At 44.0% G+C, this 19210-nt stretch overlaps 1 protein-coding gene across 1 annotated transcript in view; it reads right to left on the bottom strand.

Annotated features, from left to right (window-relative positions):
* The window catches only part of FAM83C (family with sequence similarity 83 member C), a 318539-nt gene that overhangs the window by 10020 nt on the left and 289309 nt on the right, over window positions 1–19210 (bottom strand). The window lies entirely within an intron of this gene.

The following is a 19210-nucleotide window of genomic DNA, read 5'->3' as shown; positions in this document are numbered from 1 at the left end:
ACATCAGACCTTGGTAGACTAATTAAACGGTTGTTTCTTTTCTAATAGCAAATATTTGACACAAAAAGAAAAAAAGAAAATATGCTACCACCAAAGCATGTATGCCATATGCATGGAATAAAAAAAAAATTGAAAAACAGTACGGTTGCTGTTTTACTATGATGTTTTTTTAAATGACAAGCCTTTCTGCTCTTCCAGCATTTTTTCAGTATTATTGTTGGTGATGGAGACAAGAATAAATTACAACCTAATCAAGCCCTGAAATTGCAGACAGCTACAATGTTACAATGTAAACACTTTATAACAGCACCTTCCTAAAGAAGACAAAGAATAAATGCCAATCTATTCAGGCAGCGGAGGTGCACAAAATAGCTGGATGTTAATGTTAAAACAATATATAAATATAAATCACGTTGTCGCTGAAAAGAAAGGATCTATTTTTAGAAGGATGCAAACAATGTGCACAGGCTTTAGGCAGTCGCTCAAAGTAATTAATATAGTCAGCTGACCCATTGTTAATGATGTAGGGTATGGTGGGTGGAAGCAAAATGTAAATGACAATTTAGCCAACTAGTAAATGAAGGCTGTTGACCAAAGGCTCAACGGTGCATGTATAATATGTATTAATGTTCTAGAAAATTGAAGTCTGGCAAGGAAGCTAAAGATATCTCAAAGGCCAGACCTAAAAAGCAGTTGGAGGTAAGAGAACAATGAAAGGATACTGCACCTAACGTTCATGGATCATAGCATTTTTCTACTAGCACCAGCAGTCCTACCTTGGGATGGAAGGGCATAGGAAAGTGGAATGTCATATCAGTCTGTTTCCTTATTGATTCTGATGTAGCAGAACTTTAGTGCTGTCCGTCATGTAACAGAAGTCCTCTATATGTGACAGTTAATGCATTTTGTTAACCAAGGTAGTAATGGTTTGATTGTAGAATGAGGCTTTAATAAGCCATTTTACATGTGCATTCGTTTAGACTAATGTTAGAAACCCTGGTGGTATTAAGGTTTAATCAAATATTTGAAGGTTTAAACTGATAATATGATGTCATTTAGACTTTAGACTAATAGTATGTATTGAAATGATATTACATTTCTAATGATTAATGCTTTAAATTTGTGTGCAAAAATAAATAAATGCAGTTCCACATTACATGACTGACGTGTAAATAGAGTTTTTTGTTTAGTTACTGAAATCTGAATGCTAATGAAATTTTTTTAATGCTGAAATAACAGTTTGTGTATTAAAATGTGCTTTATTTGGTGTATTAATGTGTTGTATAACGTCCCTTGCCTTAGCCTTTAGTGAGGCCTGCTAGGCCCTGTTTTTCATGAGTGTGAAGAAAATGCCAAGTCATTTGCATAACGTTAACTTTCGGACTTCGTACCCATGAGAAGACCAGCTTTGGCAATAGACTCCCATGGTTTTACACATAGTTGTATAAAGTTGACCTTGAATCAGGAACATCCTGGACTGGGGTAGAGCAATTTAAACATTTGCTTGAAATACGTGTGGAGCCACATGGATGGATGATGTCCCCATGACAGACCTGGGAAGAAATGCCAATATTGCAGCTTGGGGTCAGGTGATCGATTGCTATTGGATGATGCCCCTTTAACGTAAAATGAGCTGTTGTCTTGAACAAATCAAATTGGCGTATTAACTTTTATATGCCATATGCCAGTGGACTTTGGTCAGAATTTCTTTTCATCAGAACCCTTGCAGATTAAGAACCATCCATGCTGAGACCCTTGGAGAGGTATCTTCCCCTCTGCCTTTTTGCCCCTTTGAGATGTCTTGAAGAGACAAAGAGGTTTTCTTCCTAACCCCTGCAGAAGACTCTTGATCAAGATTCTGACATACTAATGCTTTTCCTTCTACCTATCTTTTGCCCACCTTAGCTAGTAGCTTGTTGCCCAAGATTACCTTTTCCCAAAATCTTTTTGTCCTTTAGGTTCTTTTGGTCTTTTGCTCACATGTGTTGTGCCCCACACATGTATTATCCTAATTTGGCAGATTGTAGAGTCTCCCTGCGCCCAGCTAAATTTTGCTCTACTGATTTAAAATGTATTTGATGCTTATCAAAGCTGAGTAACGCTTATTTTCTGTTTCCCAGATATTTTAGTTGATGTTTTGAATTTTTCTTATAAGAATGTTTAGTTATGTTAATGTTAGTTTATCTGAACTTATTTTGTTGCCTTGGGCAACCCTTGGTGATTCATTAACTTTATATCTTTGTCTTGTGAATTGTCTACGTGACTTTGAGCTGACATTTGTAATAAATCTCTAAACATTTCTGAATGGAGTTTTTCTTGCTAGGCCGCATTGGTCATATTCTGTAACTTAACTGGTGTGTATTGAAATTGTGTTAATGGTTCTACCACATCCTATCCGGGGTCCAAAGATCTGTTGACCTTGATGAGAATTGATTACTGCAAAGGAATAAAATGCTGCAGCAGATCCCATCACTTTTATGTAAAAAGGAAAATAAGGGTACTCTTGTCAAATGCTTGTTTCTGCCTCTCACTCCTGTACGTGTCTCGTATACTGAGCACTCTTATGGGCTTTTTTGAGAACATTCAGCTCAAGCATTGACAACCTGGATCCTCCCAGCTTTGAGTTAATTTAGTTTAGAAATTAGTTATGCAGAGCGATGGATGGTTTGGGAGATATGTCTGTGGGCTATTAATTGCCCTGCATTCAGGTCGACTATTTTGAAAACAGAACCTTTACAATTAATAGAAACAAATATCACCAAAAGCTATAAATGGTGTTTCCTGTGTTTATTTTCTATAGTTTCAGGTCGTTTTTTTCCAATGTGTTCATATTTTCTTTCAGTTGCTGTACAGCATGCTCTCCCAAACTTACATGAAAAGAGTGTTTTCAGGTATTTATAAAACATGTTTGCTACAGGGCATTGTTGTATTACTTAAAACATGAATTTTACAGGATTTATTTTATTGTCTCCATTGGTAGCAAGTAAATCTGGTGTCTTATAGAGACTGCTAAGAGTATTTGTATGTTTTTAGGAATCTATCTACCTAAGTCAAATTCAGAGTTTTTGGCTGATGTTTGTCAGGTTTGTTGCCTCTTCCTCTCTCTCACGTACACTTTTTCATGTGCTCACGATCTTTTGAATCCTCTGGCTGCTTTAGAGGATTATTAATTGCTGAAGCATTTGCTGTTTTCATGAACCTAATTCCTGTGTTCATTATCTTCACATTAGCCCTCTAAAATAATATATTTGTAAGTGTGGTCACCACTGTCCTCAATATGGTGCTTGTGGATCTATGAATCGTTGCAGGACAATAACATAAAACCCAGTCTTTCTTACAAACCCAAACCTGGTTGCTTTAGAGCTCACCCCACTGCTGTTGTAGCCTCTTTCCAGCCTTATGTGGAAGAGTTACTGCTATTGTCTACACATACATAGCTGCCTAGTGGCTCCATTGCCATTTCAACACCTTCAGGCAGTCCTCACTTTTTAACCTACAACATGTTGAAATCTGGAACGTTTAGTAACATTTGTAATATTGTAAATCCAAGCTATAAAAATACAGCATGCAAAGAGCAATTGCCAAAAAAACTAGGACCAGCTGAAGGTGTCACAATGGGTACTGGGCCATGTTGGATGTTGGTTAGTCACTGTTTGGGTTTGTTAAACTGAAACCACAAACGGCCAGCTGTGTGTTGAACCAAAAAGCTAGGCTTTTGTGGTCCAGAATTTCCTCTCTCCTGCCCTAAAATCTGTACTTAATAATTAATTTAAACAAGATTTTTACAAGGGGATTCTCATTTCCTTTCTCATAAGTACAGGGTGGTCATGTTCAGGACCTTGCCACATGGCATGCAGTGTGAAGATTCATTATCCTGCAGTAAATTGGTTGCTGGGTCCTCTGAGTTGCAAATGATGAATGGTAGGTCTTAGATTCTTTATCTTCCCACTCTTCAAGATACTTGGAGCTTTTTTCTTCCTTTGAAGATACTGCAAGGATGTTTTGTATACAGTCCCTTGACATAAATCTTCCTCATTTGACAAAGTATATATTCCCTGACACACTCTGGGAGGAACAGCACGAATGCCCTTCACATCTTCTTTCTCCAGTTCCTTCTCCAGAACTCCTCTCACATTCTGGAACCCTATGCCCCCTACAACCTTACACACTAGTTGATGACATACTAGTACAGTGTTCTGGGTGGTCACTAGCAGTAACATCATCATAACACATCTTCCTCCTTTTTATTACATTAACAAAATATATAAATTCTTATCAACATTCTGATTAAAATGTCAATAAAATATAATAAATATACTGCAATAAAATAAATAATTAGAATATGTACAACATTACAGCATATATGCAGTAAATATGTCAAACTTATTTGCACAACCATATGAAAGTACATGTTGAAAAATGCAATAGTAAGGTCTTGTCTGAATTCCCACATTGTACACAATTCCTTATTTTCCTCTCTATTTCTTAGTCTATTCCTGGCCACCAGTACCAGTTTTTCCCTCTGCACTTAGTCTTGCAAATACTCAAATGTCCCTAATGATAGATCTCCAAGAACCTTGATCAAAGCTTTTTAAGAGGAATAATCCTACCATCCCTCATAACTAAACCTCCTTCAGAGGATAATGTGTGCCTTAACTCCCAACAAGTTGACAATGATAAGTATTTCTCTAAATGTTTCTTATCTGGCCAGCCCTCCTAAATCATTTTGCTTACCTCCAAGTATTCTGTCTTGTTCTTGAGGACTTACCCAGCCCTCATTAGTAATATCCGGGACTACCTCAGTAATGCTCACAATACAAATTTCCTCCAAATCATTCTCACTCTTATCTCTCACAGGTAATGACATGCGACTCAAAAGATTTGCAACTACATTTTTCATGCTAGGCACATATTGTACATAATAATTGTAATCTAGTAGTCATACAGATATGTGAACAAGTCATGATGAAGCACTATATAAACCTTTGGTGGCTAAGACCTTCATGAGTGGTTTGTGGTCACTACATAGGGTGACTTTTTCCCCTAAAATGTACTGTCTAAAATGTTCAAGACCCCCACACACAAGCAAGGGCTTCTTATTCAATTCCAGAATAAATGTGACAAGGGGGTGCCAACTACCTATAAGACCCTAGTACATAATAGGGCATGGAAGTAGAGGCCCAGCAGAATTGCTGCACTTTGCATGTGGGCACTGCAGGAGGTTGTCTGTCATTTTTAAATGCAGCCTGACTCTGCAGACTGCATTTAGATGGAAATGGTGACCCCATTCGACTTTGGTGCTGTGGGCACTTTAAAAGTGATGATCTACCTTATTTTCAGATATTAGGTACCCCCAGGGTCTCCCCTAGGTGTCCCAGGGGCTTGGGGGTCATGTAACTATAAGCAGAGGCCTTAGAAAAGATGTTTTATAAACCCTGTTTAGGGAAAAACTGATCATTTCATTCCCCCCCCCACCATTATAGATACTGACCGTCAAAGGCTATCATTGCTATATTGTATGTCATTGTAATATTAGTAAGGAAAAGTGCAGAAAAGTCGTTCAAGGACTTAAAATATTTGTTTTGACAAATTCAGCAATTTGACATTGGTGAATTTAACACAACTTGTAAGAAAATAAGTTTTAAGGCTTTTCTTTCTGTAAGATAAAATCCAGTCTTCTGAAGGTCCCCTCTGATTGGTCAGTGCTAACAGGATTAGCAGAGCTGCTAGATTAAGTGATAAGTGGCTGTCCAGGGGAGAGCCTATCTGGTGAAGGGCAGACTGGGGGCTACACAGGAATGCCAGAGCGGGGGGGGGTAATAGAACATACAGCCTCAAAGGAGAGCAAGACAGGAGGGAATGCCAGATCACCTAACCCCCACCTTCTGGACCCCTCAGCCAGATAATAGGCTTAAGGAAGGAATTTCCAGATGTTAGGAGGAGAGCTATAGAAATAAGCCACAGTGGAGAATGGTTTAGTTAGCTCTTAATTTCAGACATCATGGATTTTGGAAGAATGGTGCTTTCTGGGACAGGAATATGCCACACTTTGGAGGAAGTGGTAATGCATCTGGGTGTCACTCTGCAATCTATTGGTGGGTCCCCCTCTTCCTGATGCCCAGGAGCTAGGAATAAAAATGTGAGAGGCGCAGAGCCTCCCAGATCTGCTGCCTGAAACTAAAAAAGAAAGAAGGACTGCCCTGCAAGAATCTGGATTTGCACCCTTGGCCTGCACTTCTGAGTGAACTGTACCTGCTGCACAATCTGGTACCACAGCCTTGGAGATGGTGCCTTGTTTCAAGAAGGACTCAGGAGTGGACTCTCTGCAGCTACAGGTTAACAGAGCTTCACCTGCATCATCCCCAGCAAAAGTTCCCAGCCTGGAGTGCATCCTGTGTATTTTTAAGTATTTGGCCAGGTGCATTGTGGGAACTGTGGTCCAATTTTCCAAGGACCAAACAGGAGATTCCAGACCCTTGAATTTGTGTTTTGGACCTTTTGTACCTGCAAGGAGGACTTCAGGAAACACCTCCTGAAGTTTGGAGAATTTTGGTAAAGTTGGCACTTTGGGGGTCATTCTGACCCTGGCGGTCCGAGACCGCCAGGGCAAAAATGACTGAAAGCACAGCCAACAGGCTGGCGGTGCTTTCTTCCCTATTCTGACCGCGGCGGTACCGCCGCGGTCACACCGCCGGGGCCGGCGGTTTCCCGCCGTTTATGCCCCGGCGGTGATAATCCACCAGGGCAGCGCTGCAAGCAACGCTGCCCTGGGGATTATGACCCCCTTACCGCCAGCCTGTTTCTGGCGGTTTGCACCGCCAGGAAGAGGCTGGCGGTAAGGGGTGTCCTGGGGCCCCTGGGGGCCCCTGCACTGCCCATGCCCCGGCCAGCTTTTCACTGTCAGCATAGCAGACAGTGAAAAGCGCGACGGGTGCAACTGCACCCGTCGCACGGCCGCAACACCGCCGGCTCCATTAGGAGCCGGCTCCTGTGTTGCGGCCTCATTCCCGCCGTCCCAGCGGGAATGTCGGAATGGGGGCCGCGTGAGTGCGGCCGCATTGGCGGCCGCATGGCGGTTTCCGCCTGGCGGGCGGCGGTAGCCGCCCGCCAAGGTCGGAATGACCCCCTTTGTGTTTCTAAGCGCTAGAAAGTGTTTATTCTTTTAAAATGTATATCTGTGGTTCCCTACATTGGATTTTTTTTGTTTTGTTGTGAGTTGTGTCTTACTTATTTACTGTATTGGTGTTTTTGAATGTTTTACATTGTTGTCTCCTAAGTTAGGCCTGCTTGCTCCATTACAGCTACCAAGGATTGAGCAAGGGACTAATTTTCTGAGACCTTTATTGAACCTATATTTGGTTAGTGACCTTACTGCCAGTGGTAGGTTCATAGTTACCACTACCAATTACCCACTTTCCAAAAACAGATTAATAAAGTGTATATAAATAAGGTGGCTAAATGTAAAATTGGAAATTTGAAATTGGAGGCTAAAAAATAAATTAGTATCCTCAGATTGATTCATGGAAGCAGTTCAGGTGCACAATCACAATATAATATGGAGTTTAGAAAAGTTCCAACCTCCCTATTAAAATTAAATGTTTTATTTTTTTATTAATATTGGATAGCAAATTAAATAAAATGCGTTATCATTTGTGTGTGTGTTTGATGAATGCTTGTTCCTGTATTTTATGTGTATTGTTTTGTGGTTCAAATCATTGACAATGTTTAGGCAGGGATCCCGCCTTCCAGTAATGACTCAGTGGTGGGGGGGGGGTCCCCAGATTCCAATAATGATTCAGTGGGGGTCCTTGTGTTCCAGTAATGCCACTGTGGGGGTTCACAGAAGTCAAAAGGTTAAGAACCACTGTTCTGAAAGACCAGACAAACACTCATTGTCCAGATCACCCACTTTCACCATGCTTCCTAATTTCTTATGGCAAACATTATGGAAATGTCCTAGTATCCCACAGCAAGAGCACTTCTGCTTATGTGCATTGCACTTCCTATCATTAGCAAGATGATTGCTACTCCCACATCTAGAACATCTCTTAACATTAGCAGTTTGGGTAGATTTCTTTTCCAAGTCAGTTTTATCTGAATTTCTTTTCCCAACAAGCCCTCGATAAGCTGCTTTAGATTTGCCTATTTTGGCAGCCACCAAACTGTCGTCTTTATTTTTCCCTTCTGAGAGCACAGCTTTAGCACATCTTCCTATCAGTTCCGCTTTCTTGGTAATATCAATAACATCCTGAAGTTAAGATTCTCCCTTTGCCCACAAGTTGTCTTGAATGCTTTGGTTCGCCGGATGCATCACAATTTGGTCCCAGATAAGTTTGTCATGCAGGCTACCAAAACGCCATGTGAGAGCTACATTTTTCAATGCAGACACAAAATCCTCCAGGGGCTCTTCCTTTACCTACTTCCTGTGCAAGAATTTGTAACAATCTAGAGCAACGCACACTGGCGGTTTAAAGTAACTATCCAAATCTTCTAATGCAGTGGTTTTTAACCTTTTGACTTCTCTGGACTCCACTTAAACATTATCAGAACCCGGGGACCTTCACGGAATCATTATTGGAATCTGGGGACCCCCAACTGAGTCATTACTGGAGCCGGGGACCCAAGCCTAAACATTGTTGACGATTTCAACCACAAAACAATACACAAAAAGTACAGAAAAAACATTCCATCACATACACAAATAATAACACATTTTATTTAATTTGCAAACAAAATATAAATAAAAATAATAATTTTAATAGGAAGGTTGGAGCTTTTCTAAATTCAAATGAAGCCACATATTGTCCATACCATATTCTGTTTGATGTACCTGCAGTTCTCGGATGGATACATTTGAGGATACTAATTAATTTTTTTGGCTCCTATTCCAAATTCCATGACATTTACAATAGGTTTTAAAATTTGCAGTTGTACATTTAGCAGCTTTATTTATAAGTGCTTTATTAATTTGTTAAAATTGTTTAATTTTCTAAACAGTCAAGGAGCCCCTGAGTAGGAACACTGAAGTCCTCAAAACGATGAAAATCACAGCTATTGTTTAGTGAGTGCTACATAGTTCTGGTGTGTCAGGAACTCGTCACCAATATTGTAAAGATGTTCCACACACAGAACTTCAGCATAAATCTCCTTTATTCAAAATAGTATATATTCCCTGACATATTCTGGAAGGAACAGCATGAAGGCTCTTCCCAACCTCTCCTTCTCCAGAACGGTCTTCACATTCCAGAATCCTATGCCCCAGAAACTTACACGCTGATTGATGACATACTAGTATGGTGTCCTGGGCAGACACTAGCAGAAACAACATCACAACAGATATATCTCACTTTATCCAGATGGAAAGCATGTGATCCGGAGTCTTTGCTAGGCCTCAAGAGTTCTTTAGATACATTGAGTTTTCCTATGCACTGATCCTGGCTACCTGTTTTACCTTTAGGAGACGCAAGTGCTTGGAGGGGCTACACACCCTAACTATTGTGTATAAACTGGCTAAAGAATCATTTTTATTATTTTACCAGGCCTGACCTCATCCTGTGATACTCAATGATGAACAGTCATGAAAAACATATGCAAAAGGTTGGATGACCTTTACTAAATTAACCCTTATAGACAGCTTGTAATGCAAGGCTTGCTTAAAATGTGACATGCATTGCTTCATTTGCCCAACAACAGACAGACATCTGGATGTACACATAGGTCTGAGGAGAGGTTATGAAGAAACTGGTTTGGTGACACCTTGGAAAGTCCCAACCATCTGAGAAATGTGAAGGTCGCACTTGTGGTCATCTTGTATCACTCTGCCATCATGAAATGTTGTTCTACTGTGATTGGATAGATGCCTAATATATGAGTAACACCATGCATCTCCTGATCAACATCACACCATGTACTTGATGAATAAATGACCTTTCTGTTGTTCTGATTGGATGATGTATTTTCACACTTTTGTGGTTTTCATGCATAAAAGATTGTATTGGAGTGCCACAATTCGGACTGCTTGGACTTGGCCTCTCAAGCCAGTAGTCTCTGTGCATGCAAATAAAATATCTTTCTTCATTCTTTCTTGGCTGGTTCGTCTTTGGATTTTTCCTGAATCTGAAATGGCTTCAACCCTGTAGTAAATGGTTTAACAAGAGGTGTAGAGAGGCTAAAATACCTTGGTAAAAGTGTTAAGGACAAAAGATAGACTAGGAATTATTAACGCTAGGTGCCATTATGTTTCTACATGTAATAAGAGCAAACATGAGTATGAAGAGGGGCTTTGGAGCGAATTATCCGAGGCAGCTAGGGCCCATGACTCCAAACGGTTCTGGCTTCTGGTCTCTCGTAGCGACCAGAACCGAGCACCCAGTTTGGAGTCACATATTACTCCTGATGCCTGGCTATCCCATTTCAGGGAACTGTATGGCTCCCCACTGGCCTGTGATGTACCAAGTTTGGGAGAGTTGACAGCATCTTACTCGCCTATGTCCTTCCTGCCTCCCTTCACATTGAATGAAACTGCGCTGGCCATCACTCCTCAAAAAGCAGTGAAGGCCCCAGGGTCGGATGGGATCCCCTCAGATATGTTCAAAGTGGACCAGAACATCTGGAGTCCGTATATCAGTAGGCTTTCTAACGCCATTCTGATTACTAGATCTTACCCTGACTCATGGAAAGAGGTAATCATTGTGCCCATCTATAAGAAAGGAGAGAGGAATTCCCCGGGAAACTATAGACCTATCACCCTTCTTGATAAACTTCAAAAAATATTTTGCTACCAATTGTTGAGCAGACTGAGGAAATTGATAGTAGGAAACCAAATCCTAAGCCACCTCCAAGCGGGCTTCAGGGAAAAAGTCAGTACAATAGACCAGATTTTCTGTTTTATCTCTATTAAATGGAAAGTTGTTGATGTGGACTTAGGCCATCTATTCGTAGCATTTGTTGATTTAAAATCATCTTTTGATTTAGTACCCCGCTACAAATTGTGGGAGGTCCTGATCAAACTGGGAGTCCCCTGCTCTATTTTAAATATCATTAGAGATCTCTGTACTGGTAATTATGCCAGAATTAGATGGGGTCGGCAAGGTGAACTAACTGAAGAATTTCCCACTGCCCGTGGCGTGAGACAAGGTTGTGTACTCGCCCCTACTTTATTCCTTCTATTTATAAATGCATGCATTCCCTATCTCATGGAGTGTTCCAGTGATGCCCCCAAAATAGGAGGGCAGAAGATTCCTTGCCTCCTATTTGCTGATGACACCTTGCTGATATCCCAAACAGCTACAGGCCTCTCAACCCTGCTTTCGAGGTTCATGGATTTCTGTAATGATCATGGCCTGGAAATCAATCGATTAAAAACTAAATGTATGGTGTTTGGGGATAAAAAGGCAGGATGCGGCAACCTATTTACCTAGAGGGTGCCGCGCTGGAAAGAGTTGGCGATTTCGACTATCTAGGTCTGAAACTAGAAGATTCACATAAGTGGCACTCTCATCTCCAGAAAGCAAACCTCCGCTTGAGACAACAGGCGAGTGGTATCATAAGATTCGCAGCTAGATCTCCTAGCTTTGCCATGACGCCCGCTATTGAAATTTATAAATCGCAAGCAAGGGGGGGGGGGGCCCTCTATGGAGCTGAACAGTGGGGCCATTGCAATCTAGACGATTTGACAAGGGTGAAAAACTATTTTTTAAGGATGTTGTTAAGAGTTCCCTCCAGCACCCCAATGCTTCCTATTCGAATGGATCTAAATTTGCCTCCCATTAGCCAGATCGCTGCTCTCAGGCCTTTCTTGTTTTGGATTCGCCTATGGTCACTAGATTCTCTTACTCCCTATAGATGCGGGTTAGTTAACTTGATGGTTAGTAACACTAGTCTAAAAATCAAGTGGTGTGCGTACGTAGAACGGACCTTCGTACTACTTGGTTTGGGGTCATACTGGAAGGATCCGTTATCTATTCCAAAAAATGCAACACAGACTCTGAAGGATGCATTCTGGCTCAATGTCCAAGTTACACAACTGTCTGCAGTCTCATTATCATCTATGACTGGCAGCTTTCTAAAAATCAAATGCCACTATCAATCTGAGCAATATATGGACACAGTACTTTCTCCACATGCACGTGCATTGTATACCAGATTTAGGATAGGATCTCTTCCTCTGCGCATCTAACGCACAAATGGACTAATACCAGTTGCACCTCTAAGATGTGCCCGATGGGCTGTGCCAGGGAAGAATCCATAACCCATGTCCTCTTCCAATGTTCTGCATACCATAAACAGAGGGCTCGTTGGATTATTCCATTATGCAGAAAAATGGGTTTTAGGAATTGTCTATTGGCTCTGAGAGTTCTTAAATCTGATTCTTCTGTTTTAGTGGCTTGTTGTTTGGCAAAATATTTAGAATCTATTTGGTAGTGCTTTTGATTTTTGTAGGAACTGCACACTTACCTTTAGTTATATTTTTGATTTATTTTGTTAAATAAGTATCTAATTTCGGTCTTGCATAATGTGGTAATTATTATGTCACTACATTTTTATGATTTTTAGTATTTTTTATGTGCAATTAATTTGTACCTCATATTATACTCACGTGGTTTATCTGAAAATACTTTATTTTCCACGGCACTGGAAACTAAACAGTAACTCCTATGCAAAATGCTCTGTAACTTGGACTGGAGCTCAAGAACTGGAGGGTGGAGTTGTTGGTGAGGGGGGCGTGTAGGCATGATGCTAACAGGCTGGTATTTGCTCCGGGTGAACCAATATACCTTGCTAATGAGTATCGTAAACCATGTAATTGTTCAGGGGGCAGAAGAAATAGCGTACCAAATCTGAGTAATTGTCAAGAACTTCAGCAGCCCACAATGTGCACAACAGTACTGCTGAGATAGTGGGCCCAGCAGCCTGGTGCTGTTTGAGCTGAAGCTCCCCCTTGTCAGGCGTAGGCTATATGGTCAGACACGTCCATCCCTCGACCTCTTTCAGAAACAAATAAGATTATGTAAAAATAAAAATAAACTGTCTCTTTCTAACATACAACTAGTCCTATGGTAAGGTAAATCAAACAAAAGTGTGCTTATGTAACAAAACAAAACTATTCTTATTTACTACATAGTTCCTTTTGTAAAGCACTCTAACAATCATTAAGTTTTTCCATGCTATATAAAGCTGCTAATACATTTTGCACAGCAAAGCAAACATTCTGGATATGACATACTGTAGTTGTTATAAATCAAACACTTTCTTGAAAACAAACATGATAATGATAACTTTCATGCATGCATATCATTGTTTATTATCTTAATTGTAATGATGGGACTTGCTGTTACTGCATATTGTAGGTCACCTGGCATGACTTGTCTAGTTCTTTACCTAGCCCATGTTTTTGTCAGCATTTCCAGTGGAGCCACTAGCCAATACCACAAGGAGGGGCCTAATTAACTAGTGGGCACTGATGGGCACACTGGTAGATGGTGGACCAATGCCAGGTAGTTTCTAAAAGATAGGAGTAGCAGAAACAAACACCCAAAATGGCGAACACCTGAAAGTGCTCATCAGAGTGGAAGTTACTCTTTGGGGACTGACAAAAAAACAGACACTTTTAAAGTCATCCCTGTTTCCATCTGACACATTTATGAGTTTCCTGAGCAAGGAGATATGAAAATACAAAAGGCAATTTGAGCTGCAAGAAGCATTGTCAAAGTCAATAGGTCTGGCTTTAAAGGAATGGTGAATGACATTACACAGCATGTGAATGGATATAGGTTGTGTGGAAGCAAAGAAATGTAGACTAATACTGGTGTAGGTTGAAGGGTCAGATGACAGTTGCACTGTCATGCTAGACCTAAACGTATGTGTAAATTAAGGGCTGACCATCCCATCTGTGCTTTTGTCAGAGAAAAAAACACCATGAATCCTCTAGTTATCTAACACACTTTAATAGCTTTACAGTGTCATGTGTGTGCCCCTGAAAATTCAATCTGGGACAGCTGGATAAATAAACAACATGATCACAGCTATCTGAGGAGAAGGACTTTTTTTGTGGAAGAACACAACATGTGCTCAATCGAAACAAGTACATCTGGCTTCCAACATATGGCAGCCAAAGCCACTTTCCCGGCTGTTTTCACATAATTGTCTGGTGATAGCTGCTATACCTAGCCAGACCATACAAATGACTTGGCGACCTAGCTGGCCTTTTGCAGCTTTGTACACACAAAATAAATTACGTTTTACAGATGGAAAGGTGCAACTCATGCCCCCCTGCACCCACCTCTACTGCCAATTTCCATCTTTTTCTCATTCACAAAGGGTAAAGGCTGTTTCACAAAACTGACTATTTCCCCAACCTTGCCAGCATAAACCAGAGAAAGAAACAACTCCGTTCCCTCTCAGCAACCCCCATCACTAGAAACCTACCCAACAACAGTAGCAACAAACAATCACACATAGGTATTGTGGAACCTCACTATGCACATGACCTGGCAGAAATGCATGCAGTATCTTTACACTTTTGAGCATTCCTGTACTTTATTTTTGCATGTCTTTTCTTTTCTTATGGTTATGAATGAATCCCTGCCCAGAAAAGGACGATATTTTAAGAATACAGGACAATATATAATTCTATAAGGACAGTTAGGAAGCAATGGGACACAACACAGGTTAACAAAGCAAAGGACAAGATACCATAAAATTGTATCTAGGCTCAGTCATATCGCTTTTATCAGCCACTGAACCCACAGTTCTGTTCAACACTACATGACTTTTGGACGACCTGCTTCTCATTCTGTTGCAAAGAATCATAGTAATATATGTTGCTAACAGGATTTTGAACACAGCTACCTTATCTGAATGCATCTGTGAACAGATCCCAGCTTCTTGAGTAACACCATGCCTGCAGATCTCCTGAGCCTGGTTTTCCCTTTACATATTGAAACAGTGTTGTAATTCTTGTTTGATGAAGTGAACAGCAGAAACACAACCATAATGCAAAATAAAACAAGAATTGGCAAAGGCAAAAGTTCTGGCGCAGGCTGCCATGGCAAGTCCAACAAAGACAATGGCCCTCATTACAACCCTGGCGGTCGGTGTTAAAGCGTCGGTAATACCGCCAACAGGCCGGCGGTAAAAAAATGGAATCACGACCATGGCGGAAACCGCCAACATAGACAGCCACTTTAACACTCCGACCCCCACGGCGGTAGAAACAAACACTTCGGCGGTAACCGCAAACGGACAGACGGAAGACAAGGTTCCACCCACTGTATTACAACACGCCTATCTGCCACCTTTTCCGGGGCTGTACCAACGCCATCAAAAGCACGGCGGAAACAGTACTTGGAACGGAAACCACTCACCTTTCGACACTTTACGAACAACAAGGACGCCTTGGAACCTGAGTTACAGATCCTGCCAATGCTGGTCTACCTCCTCTTGTATCAGGAGCAGCAGAGATGCCGACTATAACCACGGTGATTACTGCACCTAACACAAGGGGAGGGAAAAGAGAGTGACACACACACGCAACACACAACACCGCCACCCTCACCCACAACACCATACACACAAATACATGCAGCAACATTTCATATACACCCCGTCACCCCCTGCAAGAACGCAAGGACAAAAGTAAATGATTGTAATGAGTGTAATAATTGAAATATCAGATAGGCCAAATTCAAATATCTTTATATACAAATATGTACACCAACTACACAAGTCCGGATATGAATGAAATCATTGTCCGTGTCCCAAAATGCATGGGTGAAGCCCACAAAAGAAACCTGACTCAAAATGGAGAGAACACTGCAGGGGCATCAGATGGAAAATAAACAGGCACCTCAGGGGGTTGGGGGGGGCACCTCAGCCGGATGAACGGACGATGCCACTGCTCCACGTGGGGGATCCATGCCCACTGATTGCTCCTGTGGAGTGCAAAGCCACAGTCTCACAGGTCTCTCCAGTGGTTGGTGAGTGCAAAGCCACAGTCTCTCAAGTGGATGTAGGTCTCCACTGGTTCTGGAGGGGGAATTGTGCCCAGAGTGCTTCATCCTGCCAAGGACTGAAGTAGCGGATGTGAATCCCCACTGGTTCTGGAGGGGGCATTGTGCCCAGAGTGTCTCATCCTGCCAAGGACTGAGATAGTGGATGTGAATCTCCACTGGTTCTGGAGGGGGCTTTGTGCCCAGAGTGCCTCATCCTGCCAAGGACTGAGGTAGTGGATGTGAATCTCCACTGGTTCTGGAGGGGGCATTGTGCCCAGAGTGCTTCACATGCAGTGTGGCAGGTCCCATTCCCTCATCTGGGTGTGTGTGCCACAAGATTGCCTGGGGACAGGTAGGATGATACTCCATGGAGGCAGAGACACACCCACCCTGCTGCGAATTTGCCTTCCACCTGCAGGTACAAACAGTGTTGGGTGTTGTGCCTCATGTACGCTGTGCAGGGTCCAGGATGTCTCCTGCAGCCTCAGACGGCTGCCCACTGGGGATGATTGCCATGTCAGCTGTGGTGGCACTGTTTGAGCACGTCGTGGGCTGGTGGCGGTGGTTGCGGCGGTGTCTGTGGCGGAGGTGCTGGCCATGGTGCATGTGTCTGCACCTGTGGAGGGACACAGCAGGATGTCTCCTGCAGCCTCTGACGGCTTCCCACTGGGGATGATGCTGGGGACTGTTGCTGAGGCAGCAGACGTGCAGGTGGTGGTGCAGGTGGCGGTGTCCACCGCTGTACAGGTTGATGTTCTGGTTGACAGAAGGGGTGACTCTGGTCCTTCAGCCGGAGCCTCCGTGCCCTGTCCTGACCTAACCTGCTCTTCGTCTTGTGTCCCTTCCCCACCTTTGATGTTGCTGCTGGTCCCTTGCCACTGTCCCTGTTTGGCTTGGAGGAGCCCTTGCTTGGTGGTAGGTGTGGCTTCTCCCTCCGGCATGTGGGCACCTTCTTCACCTTGGCAGGTGGCGGAATGGCCTGCTCCTTGGCCTCGCTAAGTGGCACACTGGCAGCCCTGATGGGTGCCGGCAGCGATGTGACCGGACTTGCTGAGACCACTGTGCTGGATGATTTGGTGGCTAAGGTGCTGGGCTGAGACCTGAACAGCGTGCCCTAGGGGAAGAAGGGGGGGAGGTGTAGGGAAGAGGTCAGTGTTAGCCAGGAAGAGTTTCTTAGACACACTGGGACAGGAAGATGGAGAGGCTTTGGGAGTGGAGGAAGAGGTAGTGGTTGTAGGAGGTGTACGTCTGCTGAATTTGGGTGAAGATGCATGGGCCGGAGGCTGCTGTGAGGAGGATGGATGTTGGGTGGGTGTGTGCGTACTTTGGGAGAAGGGCTCACAGACACACTGGGAGAGGACACTGGGGATGTGTGCATGGTAGAGGGGGTGGTGATTGCACGTGAGCGGTGTGTGGTGATGGGCGTGCTGGTGATGGAGTTAGTGCATGCAGGTGTGAGTGGAGACGAGTCAGGGAGGGAGGAGGAGGACGTGGAGCAGGAGGACCCAGTGGAGGCAGTGGATGTTGGTGTGTCTGCATGGGGATGGTGCTGGTGTGAGTGCCTGTGGGATGTGTGGTGCTTATGTTTGCCATGTCCACTCTTGTGTGTTGATGAGTGTGCATGCTGGTCTAATGGTGTGCTTGGAATAGGCTGAGGTACAGGGGATTGGGTCTGAGTAGAGGAAGTTGGAGGGGGGAGTCTGGACACAGGGACAATGGCTGCCATCAGTGCTGAGGCCAGAGCCTGAAATGCTCTCTGTTGGGCCGCCACGCCAGAATGAATGCCCTCCAGGTATGCATTTGTTTGCTGCAAATGCCTCTCAACACCCTGGATGGCATTCAAAATGGTTGATTGCCCAACAGCGAGGGATCTCAGGAGGTCAATAGCCTCCTCACTGAGGGCAGCAGGGCTGACTGGGGCAGGGCCTGAGGTGCCTGGGGCGAAGAAGATGCCCACCCTCCTGGGTAAGCAGGCACAGGAAACTCATTGAGGGGCTGCCTGGATGGCGGTGCTGGTAGGGGGGGTACCGGCTGTACTTGTTGATGCGGTAGGCACAGAGGTGCCCACAACCGCAAGGGAGCTCCCATCAGAGGAGGAGTCGCTGTTGTTGGTGTCTGCTCCTGTCCCCGTCGTGGAGCTCCCCTCGCGCTCCGTCCCACTGGTGCCTTCGGGCTCCGTTGCTTCACCCTCCAAGGCCATGTGGGATGCAGCTCCCTCTTGCTCCGGTGCCACTGCTCCTCCGCCAGATGATGCTAATGCACACAAGGACAGAGTGACAAAACAAAAAGGGGTGGAAAGTCACAAGAGACACATGGTCAATGCCTGCAACACCACTACCACTGGCGGACACAACACACAGGGAGCAGCCCTATGCCCAAAGCCATGCACTAACAGTGCAGGGAAAAAGCACATGCCCATGGGGGACCCTGTCAAGAACCATTTCATGCACAGCTGGGACCCATAGGAGCCTGACTAGGTGTAGAGGGCAAATACCACCTTTGGTGTTGGACTGGGAATGAGGCTGCAAATCAATGGATTTACCTTTGGACATCTGCCCTGGCCTAGGGGGAACCCACAGCCCACCTCCCCCACCCAGACACCTCGTCAAGCATGCAGAGTCAGCTGAATGAGAGTGTACTCAACCCCTTGTGGCTGCTATGATGCCCTCAAGCGCCCCTCCAACTCAGGATGTGCCACCGTCAGGATCTGGTACATCAGGGGGGTCATGGTACGACGGGCACCCCTTCCAATTTGGGAGGCCATCCCCAGCTGGGCCTCCGCCGTCTTCTTGGTCCAGCAGCACGTGTCCTCCCATCTTTTCTGGCAGTGGGTGCTCCGTCTATGGCAGACCCCTAGGGTCCGCACTTCCTTGGCGATGGCATGCCAAATCCCCTCTGGTGGGCGCTGACCTAGAGGAAAAGTGAAGTAAGAATGGATGTTACTCCCCCGTACATTTCTTCTCACACATTGGCCTCAAACCTCCCACCCTGGCCCAGAAATAGATACACACACTATCCTCACATGCTGGCCTGTCACCCCCCCATATCTCTTCCATCCACAACACTCCATACAATCACGTGCAATCCACCATGCACACAGTTTACTCACCTGTTTGTCTGGAGGACCGTACAGTTGCGTGTACTGGGGGTGGACCCCATCCACCAGTTTCTCCAACTCCTCTGCAGTGAAGGCAGGGGCCCTCTCCCCAGACACTGTA

The sequence above is a fragment of the Pleurodeles waltl genome, chromosome 7, assembly GCF_031143425.1.
Source record: "Pleurodeles waltl isolate 20211129_DDA chromosome 7, aPleWal1.hap1.20221129, whole genome shotgun sequence".
NCBI classification, from domain to species: Eukaryota; Metazoa; Chordata; class Amphibia; order Caudata; family Salamandridae; genus Pleurodeles; species Pleurodeles waltl.
The sequence above is the reverse complement of the archived record's forward strand: the minus strand, read 5'-3'. Positions and strand labels throughout refer to the sequence as shown.